General features: G+C 33.4%; 1 protein-coding gene across 3 annotated transcripts in view; it reads right to left on the bottom strand.

The window, feature by feature from the left end:
• Positions 1-13,685, bottom strand: part of LOC138694525 (LIM/homeobox protein Lhx9-like) — a 523,249-nt gene that overhangs the window by 35,921 nt on the left and 473,643 nt on the right. The gene's annotated exons all lie outside the window — the stretch shown is intronic.

Genomic DNA, 13,685 nt, shown 5'->3' with positions numbered 1-13,685 from the left:
TTTCTTCTGGAACGTGTATTATAGATTTGTTGGTTATACCCTTATTGCGGGGAGGTCTTCAATAAATGGCATTACTTACTGTTCATTATGTATACTTGATTCTATTCTTTCTATGTGGTTGAATTAAATTCATCAATTTTTACCTATAATATTTAAAATCTTCAATTCTTCTCTAATCGCGCCGTTTCCAACATGGTCAGTCCTATTACATTTCGCGACTCTACGTAGAAATCGCATTTTACATAAAATGAAATATATGGGAATGTATGTATATATTTAGGCCATATTGAATTTATTTCATTACATAAAATTAAATATATGGGAGTATATTTATATATTTAGTCTAAAACCAATGCATTTATTTACATAAAATGAAATATATGGCAATATATTTATATATTTAGTCTAAAACCAATTCATTTAATTACATAAAATGAAATATATAGGAGTTTATTTATATATTTAGACTAAAACGAATGTAGTTAATTAAATAAAATGAAATACCGTGTATGGGAGTACAGTATATTTATATGTTTAGTCTAAAATCAATGCAGTTAATTAAATAACATGAAATATATGAGAGTATATTTATATATTTAGTCTAAAACCTATGTATTTAATTACATAAAATGAAATATATGGCAATATATTTATATATTTAGTCTAAAACCAATTCATTTAATTACATAAAATGAAATATATGGGAGTATATTTATATATTTAGTCTAAAACCAATGCAGTTAATTAAATAAAATGAAATATATGGGAGTATATTTATATATTTAGCCTAAAACCCATGCACTTAATTATATAAAATGAAATATATGGGAATACTATTTATATATTTAGTCTAAAACCGATGCATTTAATTACATAAAATGATGTATATGAGAGTATATTATCCAATTTAATTACATAAAAGGAAACATATGGGAGTATATTTATATATTTAGGCTACATCCAATGCATTTAATTCTTCTTGCTAGAGTATACCTAAGGATTATACCCCAAATGTTAGAAGTATTGTTTTATTTATTTGAAGAAACATTAGAAGTAGGCTTATTTTGATTAATGGTGGTACACAGAAATTACATGATATAGGTTTACTTAGACGTGTGGGTATTATGTATCTGAAAATGCTAATCATGAAAGTAAACAAAAAACCAGCATAATGGAGTCAATTTTCATTTCACCATAAAAAATGGTAACAAATTATTTTGGGAAATAACTAAAAAAAAACAGCTTTCCTGAATCAAAGTAGGTCTATTGCCACTTTAAACTCCACATAATGACAAAGCTGTAAAGAATGTTTAAGTGACTGTGTTCCAGTCTTTTAAGAGCAGAGAGGCTCATAATAAGAAGAAATTTTGAAATAAAAATTTAAGTTTGGAGCCGCCATGACTAAGAGCTAAAAATCAAAATAATTTCTACTAAAATGTAGGAAAGTTATTGCAATCTTTAGCATTTTGGAATAGTTAATACCGATCTGTTGCTAAAGTTATAGGCCTATCCGATCAAATTTGCCTGGTGTTCTGGTATTTTGGTGACAAATATTTTGGGTTGCAACTCGCAATCATTAACTGGTGTGCCACCTCCCATGGAGATTTTTCAAACTGTTATCGTTACTTGATAGCACAAGAGTGCACTATCTCGCTGAAATGTTCAACTTGTTCCCAATACTTCCTCTTATCAGTGTTGTCAGTTCTCCACATCCAGGAAGCGGGGCTCACGGTGTGCTGCTATTTGGGTAGCTGACCTGTCGTGATAGATGCGCGTTTATTTCTATTTCCGCTAATTGCCGCTGCCTGGGCGCGGCGCGGCATGCACGGCACGCGTGTGCGATGAGCAATGGGCGCCGCGTGACGGATGGCCGGGCGTCGCGCCAGCCCGATACAACGCGCCTCAGTGTCGGATATAGCGCCTCCCTTCGCTGCAGCTTTCACGCTCTTCTTCCAGCTCTTTATTATTGTTGGGTTGGAACAAGTTCTGTCCATACTACGGCTGACATTACTACTACTATTGTTATTATTATTATTATTATTATTATTATTATTATTCACTATCCTAACTCCATTAATATTACTACAAAAACATATCATCAAAATTTGTCTGCATAAACCACTTGATTATCCGACACAATTTATTTATTCTGAATTCCAAGTACTAAAAATTGAGCAAATATATAAATATACAGTACTAATTTATTTTCACAAAAAATCGAATGAATTTTATAACTGAAAAACATATACATAACACCAGAAAAAATGTCCCAACTCTTTTGGCAGAACCTAAATGCCACACTACAGCTGGATTAAGACACAGTAGGGATTATGGACCAAGACTATACAATTTAGTATTGAAAAATAATCCAGACCTAAGCAATTTACACATTCTTAAGTTTAAAAGTAAAGCGAAAATGTTTGTATGATATTTGCTAAATTTTATTAATATTTTAAGTGTTACTAGCAAATTATGTTACTAATATTTATCGTATTTATCTGATCCATGTAGCCTATAAGATAAAACATTGTAATAAATATAAATAGATCACTTTCTTAATTAATAAAAGTGCAAATCTCCAATAAATTATTTCTTAGCATCGCCACAGATACACTTGATTGTACTTGTTACTATCTCTGTCACTAGAGAGTTCTTGAAATTTATATTTTCCCTGCCATTCATAAAATATTTTGATATGATACCTCTTGCACAAAAGGGGAGATCTATAACTGAAACTTGATTAATATATTTCAGTATTATTTGTATTTATCCTGGTAATAATGAACAGTTTGACTCGTAGACATTTTGTTTTTCAGCATTAACTTCCCATGATTGTTTGAGAAGATTCGAAGAGAACGGCAGTTACGTAGACCTTCGGCTCCCCACTACTACCAATAATGCGTATCACAATGTCAATACAGCGGTTGCTGTCGTCTGCGTTACAACGAACTTTACTGTTGATTTTCGAGTTCGTCATTTTTTTCCTGGCTATTAGCCTATATGCTTATTTAAATTGTGTTAACTCTCGCTAAGTGGTTTTTTTTATATTTTATTTTATCTATCTTAGTATTTATTTTATTACTTTAAATATTTTTGTTTTCATTATTATTATTATTATTATTATTATTATTATTATTATTATTATTATTATTACTATTATTTCTATTACCAACATTATTATTGATCTCTGTAAAATTTATGTAGACTACTGGACTGTACCCGAGCACGAGCATATGCTCATTTCGGGTATCAATTCATATGTATAATTTCAAATTTAAATTGTGAATAAATTAGAATTAGAATTATTATTATTATTATTATTATTATTATTATTATTATTATTATTATTAATGAATTAATTTGTATTACTATGTTTGTATCATCTCCATCACGGTCATGCTATTATTATTATTATTATTATTATTATTATTATTATTATTATTATTTTATATTCTGCTTAGTCTATACTCCCCATTACTTCCAGTCTCCTTATTGGCATTGTTACTTTCTTCTTTTTCTATTGCATTATCCCTTATCTTCTTTTCGTTGACTCATTCTCCCGCATTTCCTGCTTCACTGTTTAATCTGCTCTTTGTCCCCTCTGATCCTCTCCCTAGGCCTCTCCCCTTTGTCAGTATTTTTAAATAAATCGCCGGACCCACCGCCTGCATTATCACTCAGCAGACGCCATTTTGACACACTCTTCCTTCCGGCTGTGGAGTGACTGTGGTAACTTTCAAGACTCAAGAGTCGCATATGACAGCTCTCACCACACTCCTGCATCTGACGGCAGTGACAATGAGAGAAAGTTGGCAATAAATGGAACAGCAGCTCCCTAAGAAACCGAATCCACTACCACAGATTTCAAACTGTCCCCACTGGGACTTACACCCAGATGATGTAAGTCGAATTGGGATGAGAACAATTCCCTGCCGTTTAAATCCTTCTTTTCCCAAGAAACCCGATGTTTCATACTCTGAAGTAGTTACTCAATACTTTCTGCACCCATGATAGGGTTATGGACTAAAGTAACAATTATGAAAAAAGAGTGGAATGTTGAAAGATAGCAAGTGAAGCGAGAGCAACTTCACAAAACATCGTCGCTATTTTGACAAGATTATTTGAAATTAAATCTCAAATTCTGTATTGAACTCCACTGCACTAACAATTTCGATGTCAATGCTATTACGAGACTATTACATTCTAATATACTATTTTATACCTATAATGATATAAAAAGATAGTGCAATATGTGCAATATACAGGGTGTTTCAACTTTGATATTTAGGAATTGAATGACGCATTCTTTAGCTTAAGGGGTTAGGTACAGCTTACAGCAGTAAAATTTTGGTAATATTAAACATTTTTTTTTCTCCACTACAATAATGAATATTAGTATGTGTAAACACTATCCTTCTGCTATATGACAAACATATTTTTAAGATAAAAAAATTATTTACATTTCTTTTCCAAAGTTCAGTTCACTGTGCAGTAATGAAGCGTTTCCCACATAACTCAAAAACTATCAAACACTCTGTGATGAATTTTTTTGTGTGTATTTATGCATTTCATATGATGCAAGATCACGTCTCTACCTTCGATAGATTTTCTGATGAAAATAAATTCATTTTAAAAAATGGTCAAATATCAGTATTTTCGTCTAACACAAAATAAAAACATATATTATTTATTAAGGAATGTAGTTGAAAGAGCATGATATTGTAAACATGAGTTTCAGGAATAAAATAAAAGAGAAATAACGTGAAAAAGCTAACAAGTTTATGAGTTATGAGGGAAACGCTTCATCACTGCACAGTGAACTGCCACTATTATGAATTTTGAAAAAAAAAATGTAATTTAATTTAATTTATTTATTTAATACTTTAAACTTGAGCTACATTAGGCATTGCAGCCCGAAAGAGCAGAAGCTCGTGCTCGGGTGCAGTTCAGATCAGTTATACAAAATATATCACAAAATTAAGAGAGTTCATTGAGCACAATAACATTAATAAATGGTAAAATACATACAGCATGTAATAATAGGGTCTATATACAAATAGAAAATACGAAAGTACATAAATATTAGAGCATTAATAATTTTTAATCGTAAAAATATATATATATATTTTTTTCATATAGCAGAAGGACAGTGTTTTACATATATCAATTTCATTATTGTACAAGATAGAGTAAAGGAGGAAACAAATGTTGAATATTTCCAAAAATTTTACTGCTGTAAGCTGTACCTAATCCCTTAAGACAAGTTATTCTACGTCGATTAAACTCAGTATGTCTATACTGCGTTTCATAATGCCTGACAGGAGACGTAAACATTGCCGGCAGAATTAGGGAGGCGCATAATTGCTAAAAAAAACAATGGCAGCGGTCACATTTCAGCTTATCTTGACGTTGGGCGGAGGTAGTACGCTCCTGACCGCCCAATTTCAAGATAAGCGTGGATTGTAACCTGCGCCTTTTCTCTGTCTCCATGGCAATATTAATTACTTTATAATATAGGCCTAACCAAAATGTGTGAGTTCTTGAAAATCTAAGCAATAAATAATTGATTCATACATAAATTTCATCCCCATTACAGTCCATGGAGGTCCACAGAATGGCGAGATGTTAATGTTCTCACCTCTACAGACAATCAGTACTAGATACCAGTAGGGATGTCATTCCTACGTTTACAACCACTCAAACATAGGACTCATTCACTAAAGTTCTCCAAAGATTCCTGTTCTCGGCTGCGCCTTGACGGTCTCTTACTATGAGGGGATCATAGTCCACAGTGGCAATGCGAGGAATTTCCATTTGGAAGGGTCATCCAGAGAGAAAGAAATACATCAAATTGGGCAATAAGAATGTTTCCAGATTACAATAAAACATTAGTGATGATTGCCATAGAAATCACTTCTATTTGAGCACCACGCAGGATCCAAATAATTATACGAAAACTAAGCTTAAATTTAATGAAGATATTTAAGATACAGAGCAGCCATTAAACAAAATATTGCAATAGGCTTAGCGAAACATAAAGCTGAAACTAAAAACTTCATAATTATTTTAAAATAAAATAAGATCTAATTTACCAGTCATTTCAAACTCATTAATATTATAAAATGCTTTGGTCACAAGCCAGTTTTTCAACACTCTCTTAAATTTATTAATTCTACAGGATGCTGCACTTGAGGGAAGTAAATTAAATAGCTTAATTCCAACAACCCTATAACAATTTTGAACTTTTGCTAATCTAGTGTATTCAAAGTCAATACGATTTCCTTTTCTAGTGTTATACTGATGTACCTCTCAAATTGAGTGTATTATAATTCCAACAAACAACAAACTGTAAAAGATGTAAAGGCGAGGTACAGTCATTATTTTCAACTGTTGAAAATATCTCCTACAGGAGTCTGTTTGCTTAATCCCCGTTATACATCTTACAGCCTTTTTCTGTCATGAGAAAACCTGTTTTGTCCCAGTTGAATTGCCCCATAGGAGAATCCCATATGTTAACTGTAAATGATAAAACGCAAAATATGCATGCAATATTAAATTTGTTTGTGTATATAATTTCAGTTTTTTAATAGATACAACATTCTTGATAATTTAATAATTACTATCTAAATATATAGAGGAGAAGATGGACGTATGGGCTACCATTTTGTTTTCCTCATAATAATGGAAAATGGTGTGGTACATTACTGGGGAATGTTTATTGGCATACAAAGTAATTATTCATATACAATTTTTCCAGTCTTAAAGGTCAGTAGTTGCAATAGATATTTGCATATAATTACTTTTTGAAAGGAAGACGAACTGGACCTTTATAAGTAGTCGGGTCTAAATATGAACTACCACAAAAATTTGAAAATAAAATTGGGAAAAACAAAGAAACATAAGTAGGAAACTGTGTCACATCAGTGGCAATATTCTGCAGCAAATAACACAAAGCACGATAGTGAAAATAAGGGACGTGTTAATGTGTTGGTATTATGGGCTACCTATCCCATATTTGACATAGCGGTAGCCCATATTAGCAGCATCGACTCATGATGGTTTCTAAAATTATGTATGGCAATTGTTGTTCTAAATAAATATTACTCTTATGCTATGTAATAGAGAGTCGACTTGGTTGGCGAGTTGGTATAGCGCTGGCCTTCTAATGCCCAAGGTTGCGGGTTCGATCCCGGGCCAGGGCGATGGCATTTAAGTGTGCTTAAATGCGACAGGCTCATGTCAGTAGATTTACTGGCATGTAAAAGAACTCCTGTGGGACAAAATTCCGGCACATCCGGCGACGCTGATATACCCTCTGCAGTTGCGAGCGTCGTTAAATAAAACATAACATTTATAACATTTATGCTATGTAATAGAGCTATTCTTAATCAGTGTAACACATCAAGCTTAATTTTTAAACACGAAATATATTTCTTTCAATAAAATTGAAACTACATACCTGAAAAAAACTTTGAAATTGATGAAAAACACACAAAGGACACAACACATCCACACCACAAAGGCAATTGGTTTGTGTCTTTGTGCACGCAGACTGATGGATGCGAGATGTACTTTTAGAGCTTTTTCGCTAGGTAACGACATCATAATTATATAGTAAAAAACGAGGTAGACCATATTACCACTCCTAGCCCATATTTACACTTTCTCCTCTACCTAATAATTTTACACTTTTAACATTAATATTACTTACTTACTGGCTTTTAAGGAACCCGGAGGTTCATTGCCGCCCTCACATAAGCCCGCCATCGGTCCCTATCCTGAGCAAAATTAATTCAGTCTATATCATCATATCCCACCTCCCTCAACTCCATTTTAATATTATCTTCCCATCTACATCTCGGCCTCCCCAAAGGTCTTTTTTCTTCCGGCCTCCAAACTAACACTCTATATGCATTTCTGGATTCGCTCATACATACTACATGCCCTGTCCATCTCAAACGTCTGGATTTAATGTTTCTAATTATGTCAGGTGAAGAATACGATACGTGCAGTTCTGTGTTATGTAACTTTCTCCATTCTCCTGTAACTTCATCCCTCTTAGCCCCAAATATTTTCCTAAGCACCTTATTCTCAAACACCCTTAACCTATTATCCTCTCTCAAAGTGAGAGTCCAAGTTTCACAACCATAAAGAACAACCGGTAATATAACGGTTTTATAAATTGTAACTTTCAGATTTTTTGAGAGCAGACTGTATGATAAAAGCTTCTCAACCGAATAATAACAGTCATTTCCCATATTTATTCTGTGTTTAATTTCCTCCCGACTATCATTTATATTTGTTACTGTTGCTCCCAGGTATTTGAATATTTCCACCTCTTCAAAGGATGAATTTCCATTTTTATATTTCCATTTCGTACAATATTCTGGTCACGAGACATAATCATACACTTTTGTCTTTTCGGGATGTACTTCCAAACCTATGTCTTTACTTTCTTCAAGTAAAATTTCCGTATTTTCCCTAATCGTTTGTGGATTTTCTCCTAACATATTCACGTCATCCGCATAGACAAGCAGCTAATGTAACCCGTTCAATTCCAAACCTTCTCTGTTATCCTGGACTTTCCTAATGGCATAGTCTAGAGCAAAGTTTAAAAGTAAAGGTGATAGTACATCTCCTTGCTTTAGCCCAGAGTGAATTGGAAACGCATCTGATAGAAACTGACGTATACTGACTCTGCTGTACGTTTCACTGAGACACATCTCAATTAATCGAACTAGTTTCTTGGGAATACCAAATTCAATAAGAATATCATATATTTAACATTAATATTACATAGACTAAATATTATTTCTTCTGTTTTATTTCCATTTATAGTTAATCTTTTAGAATCAAATCAAGTTGCAAATTTACTTATTACTTCTTCATTAAATTTTTAAAGAGTAGTTACAGATTTACTTGTAGTTAAAAAAGTCGTATCAACAGTATACAAAACACTGTTACCCAGCATGTAATTTGGAAGACCATTTATATAAACAATAAAAAAGAATGGGCCAAGAAGATTTAACAACTCAAACAAGAACATTTCCAGTATTATGTACAACGATAACAGAAGTTGTAAAGTAATTACTAAGAGAAAACTATGAGCTAATTATAGACAACAATAATTAAGTAATGTAGCCTAATAAATAAATTATGTAATAAAATTATCATGAAACGAGTTTTGGCTGTACTTCTAATATTTATGGGAGTGGGTGAAAAAGAGCAGACGGGTAAGCAGTGTACCTCTGGATGGGAACAAGTTCACCGAAGCTTCACTCTTCACTGGCGTCGTTCCTGATTGTCTTTTTTTTCTCAATGAAGAATACTTTACTTTGCTTCATTCACCCTAGTGCCGCCATCTGTAAGCGACGTGCTGAAACTCTAGATCTTTTTGTCCTCGTAGGTGTTACCCTCTGTGCACCATGGGAGGCGAACCATAAAGCACGGCATGATGAGTAATGAAGCAATTGTGGAATACTGGTAGAGGAAATGCGGTTATCACAGTGATAAGCCGATGATCTAGCAGTGTCCTAGTCCCTGATTGTTCTACGTAACAGGCCTCCTTCTTCTTCATTATCGTCGTCGTCGTCATCATCATCATCATCATCATCGTCGTCGTCGTCGTCGTCATCATCATCATCATCATCATCATCATCGTCATCATCATCACCACCACCACAATTGAAGGGTTCAGAGCTATAGTGGGCCAAGCGCCATTTATTAAAAACGGAGAAAACAAGACTTAAAATTAAGTGATTATCATAATTTAACGAAACATATAGCAAGTAAGATAAAGTAGCCTGTGCACATTAAAATTAAATTATATGTCAATCTTCATTAAATGATGGTATTTACTTAACTTTAACCTTGCGTTCTCTGTTTTTAATCAATGGCGTTTTACCCGCTATGGCTCTGAACCCTTCAATTCTGTGAAGTGTTAAGCCTGTTAAGGCCTCTTACAGGCTTTAGATTAAGATTCCTTCCATTTTTCCAGGGGTATTCCTCAAAAATTTATTTTCCATTTTAGTTGATAATTCGATATTACAAATTATAATAAAATTAAACTAAAAGAAATTAAATCACTACCAAATAAGTGACTTAGGTGGTTACCCCAATAAAATAAACCAGATATAGAAAACATAAATAAAAAACATAACAGGAATATTAACGACTGAATTATTAACTAAGAATTACCTAATAAACATAAAGGGATTAACAAGATCATATATAATAAAAATTTAGGTATTCTTCCTGAATCCATTCTTGCAACGTGGTATTAAAAAATTTTCTGATAATGAATTAAGAAAATGTACAATTATTGTGATGAAATACATTAAAGATGAACAGTTGTATGAACACTAATAAGTACAATAAGTTTATTGAAGATGTTAGTCAGACATTTTTCGGAAATGCTTCTCCATCTTCAGTGACTAATTACAACGAAGATGTGGTTCAGTTGTTCGAACCGTGTTCTTGCTTGGCTTAAAGGAGACTAAGCCAAACAAGAACACAACTGTAACCTATCACCTTCAACATATTTCATCAAATTAATGAACACTGTATTATTGATCTAACATGTGTGTTTTATCATTAAATATGTACAATTGTATTTGTTTCTAGTAACCTTCCCATTAATTAATTAATTTAATATTAATTCATTTATTCGCAGTGTTCTGTCCAGAGAAAGACTTTCACTGCAAACCCACCATTCTCCAATCTTTCCTATTTTCCACCTTCTTCTTAGTCTCCGCATACGATCCATGTATCTTAATGTTGTCTATCATATAATATCTTCTTCTGCCCCGAACTTTCTTCCGTTCATCATTCCTACCAGTGCATCCTTTAGTAAGTCTTAGCCAGTGACCCAGCCAATAAATCTCATTTAGTCTATTTGGTCACTGTAAATTTTTATTTTATTACGTCTATGAACTAAATTTGATTCGAAAATTTTATTTATGATACCTGTTAATCTTTACAAATCTGTAATTATTATTAAACTGGGTACAATTAACTTATAGCGACCACGGTTTGTGCGACTCCTCGGCTATACCGACTGTCACTAGTAAGAAGTACGGTTTCCATTTAAATTAAAGAAATGAGATTTATTATTTTCAAAACGACAAATTTTTAATAAACTAACTTCTTTATAGCGGTATTTACCTACCAACAGTGTAAATTCTCTGATAATTGAAGGGTTCAGGAGCCATAGTGGGCCAAGTGCCATTTATTAAAAACGGAGAAAGCAAGGGTTAAAGTTAAGTGAATATCATGGTTCAATAAAGATTGACATATCATTTAATTTTAATGTGCATACTTCATATTATTTGCTACATGTATCATTGAATTATGTAATCACTTAATTTCAACCCTTTCTTTTCTCCGTTTTTAAAATACGGCGCTTGGCCCACTAAGACTCAGAACTCTTCAATTCATGTCCTACCTACACTAAACCAAGAATGTCATTGAGAATAATTCGCCATTAGGTGGAAGTGTTATTGACAAATGTCGTTTTCAGTTACTGTGACAAATGTATTTTACGGGCCAAGAACTGGAATTCTAAGAGATGGGAATGGAGTGCAGAGACGGTCAAACTCATTTTTCTGCAGCTTCAGGTTTAAATGAAAAATAATAATTGAAGCATCCAGCGGAATAACGATCAAAGTCACACTTTCTTCAAGTTATTCAATGTTGAATCTTAAACACCCATTTATATAGTAACTGAGAAACAATGAAATTTAATATTGATTAAGAAATACACTTAGGGATAGTATAAATGATTTTATGAAACAGTTTGAGTCTTATATAGTGTTTTTCACAATAATGTCCCATTGAACATATTGTAATTACACTCTCAGGTATGGAAAAACGATCAATGTTTGTAGTGATTTGACATATATAGATGCGAAAAAAAAAAGTTTTCAGTTTTTTTATCTTACATCTCAATTTGGTAGTTAAAATGCTTCATCATTGTTATCATTCACTGTAGAACATTGTGGTAAGGCATTGTTGTATTCCTGTGCAGCTTCACAGCAGAACCTTTTTAGTGGGTTACTTGCAGGTCTTGATTAAACACTAACAACAATGGAACAAAATTTAATTGAACACCAATACAGTTTGGTCTACCTAATAACAAATATGCCAATAAAACATGTTCTTATTTTGTCTCACAAGGATTTTGATCACTCTTCCATACAATTCTAGTATTTTGATCATTTTTCCATTTGAATTCAAATGTTTACCCCTCATATTCAGTACTCTGAACACTTTTCTACAAAGAAATGACATTAAGAAGATAGTACTTGATCTCATGCAACAGATGACACCATTAGCTCTTTTTTTCTTAAAAAATGAACTTATATCGTTCTTCCCCTTGACCCTTCAATTATTAAATCGTTCTGAATTTTTCGGATTCTGAGACAGGATTATAGACAAAAAAAACTGGTTTTCTTATATTACTATTATTATTACTATTATCATTATTATTATTATTATTATTATTATTATTATTATTATTATTATTATTATTATTATTATTATTATACTAAGAAGAGACTAGTGAAGTGTTTTCTATGGAGCATGGCATTGTATGGAGACAGAAACATGGACAGTACGACGAAATGAAGAGAAGCGACTAGAAGAATTTGTGGATATGGAGAAGGATGGAGCGTGTGAAATGCACAGACAGAATAAGAAATGAAGCTGTGTTGGAAAGAGTGGGTGAAGAAAAATGATGCTGAAACTGAACAGGAAGAGAAAAAGGAATTGGTTGGGTACTGGCTGAGAAGAAACTGCCTACTTGAAAGAATGGTGAACGGGAGAAGAGTTCGGGGCAGAAGCAGATATCAGATGATAGACGATATTAAGAGTCCACATCTGTGGAATAACGGTTAGCGCGTCTGGCCGCGAAAAAAGGTGGCCCGGGACCGATTCCCGGTTGGGGCAAGTTACCTGGTTCAGGTTTTTTCCGGGGTTTTCCCTCAACCCAATATGAGCAGAATGCTGGGTAACTTTCGGTGTTGGACCCCGGACTCATTTCACCGGCATTATCATCTTCATCACATTCAGACGCTGAATAACCTAAGATGTTGATAAAGCGTCGTAAAATAACCTACTAAATAAAAAACGATGTTAAGATACGTGGATCATACGCAGAGACTGAGAGTAAGGCAGAAAATAGGAAAGTTTGGAGAATGCTGAGTTTGCAGTGAAAGACCTGCTATTTGGCAGAATAATAGATGTATGTACATGTACAGTAATTTATATATGTATGTATTATTACTTACTTACAAATGGTTTTTAAGGAACCCGCCCTCACATAAGCCCGCCATCGCTCCCTATCTTCTGCAAGATTAATCCACTCTCTATCATCATCATATCCCACCTCCCTCAAATCCATTTTAATATTATCCTCCCACCTACGTCTCGGCCTCTCCAAAGGTCTTTTTCCCTCCGGTCTCCCAACTAACACTATATGCATTTCTGGATTCGTCCATACGTGCTACATGCCCTGCCCATCTCAAAAGTCTGGATTTAATGTTCCTAATTATGTCAGGTGAAGAATACAATGCGTGCAGTTGTGTTGTGTAACTTTCTCATTCTCCTGTAACTTCATCCCTCTTAGCCCCAAATATTTTCCTAAGAACCTTATTCTCAAACACCCTTAATCTCTATTCCTCTCTCAG

This window comes from Periplaneta americana, chromosome 2 (genome assembly GCF_040183065.1).
Source record: "Periplaneta americana isolate PAMFEO1 chromosome 2, P.americana_PAMFEO1_priV1, whole genome shotgun sequence".
Classification (NCBI taxonomy): Eukaryota; Metazoa; Arthropoda; class Insecta; order Blattodea; family Blattidae; genus Periplaneta; species Periplaneta americana.
The sequence above is the reverse complement of the archived record's forward strand: the minus strand, read 5'-3'. Positions and strand labels throughout refer to the sequence as shown.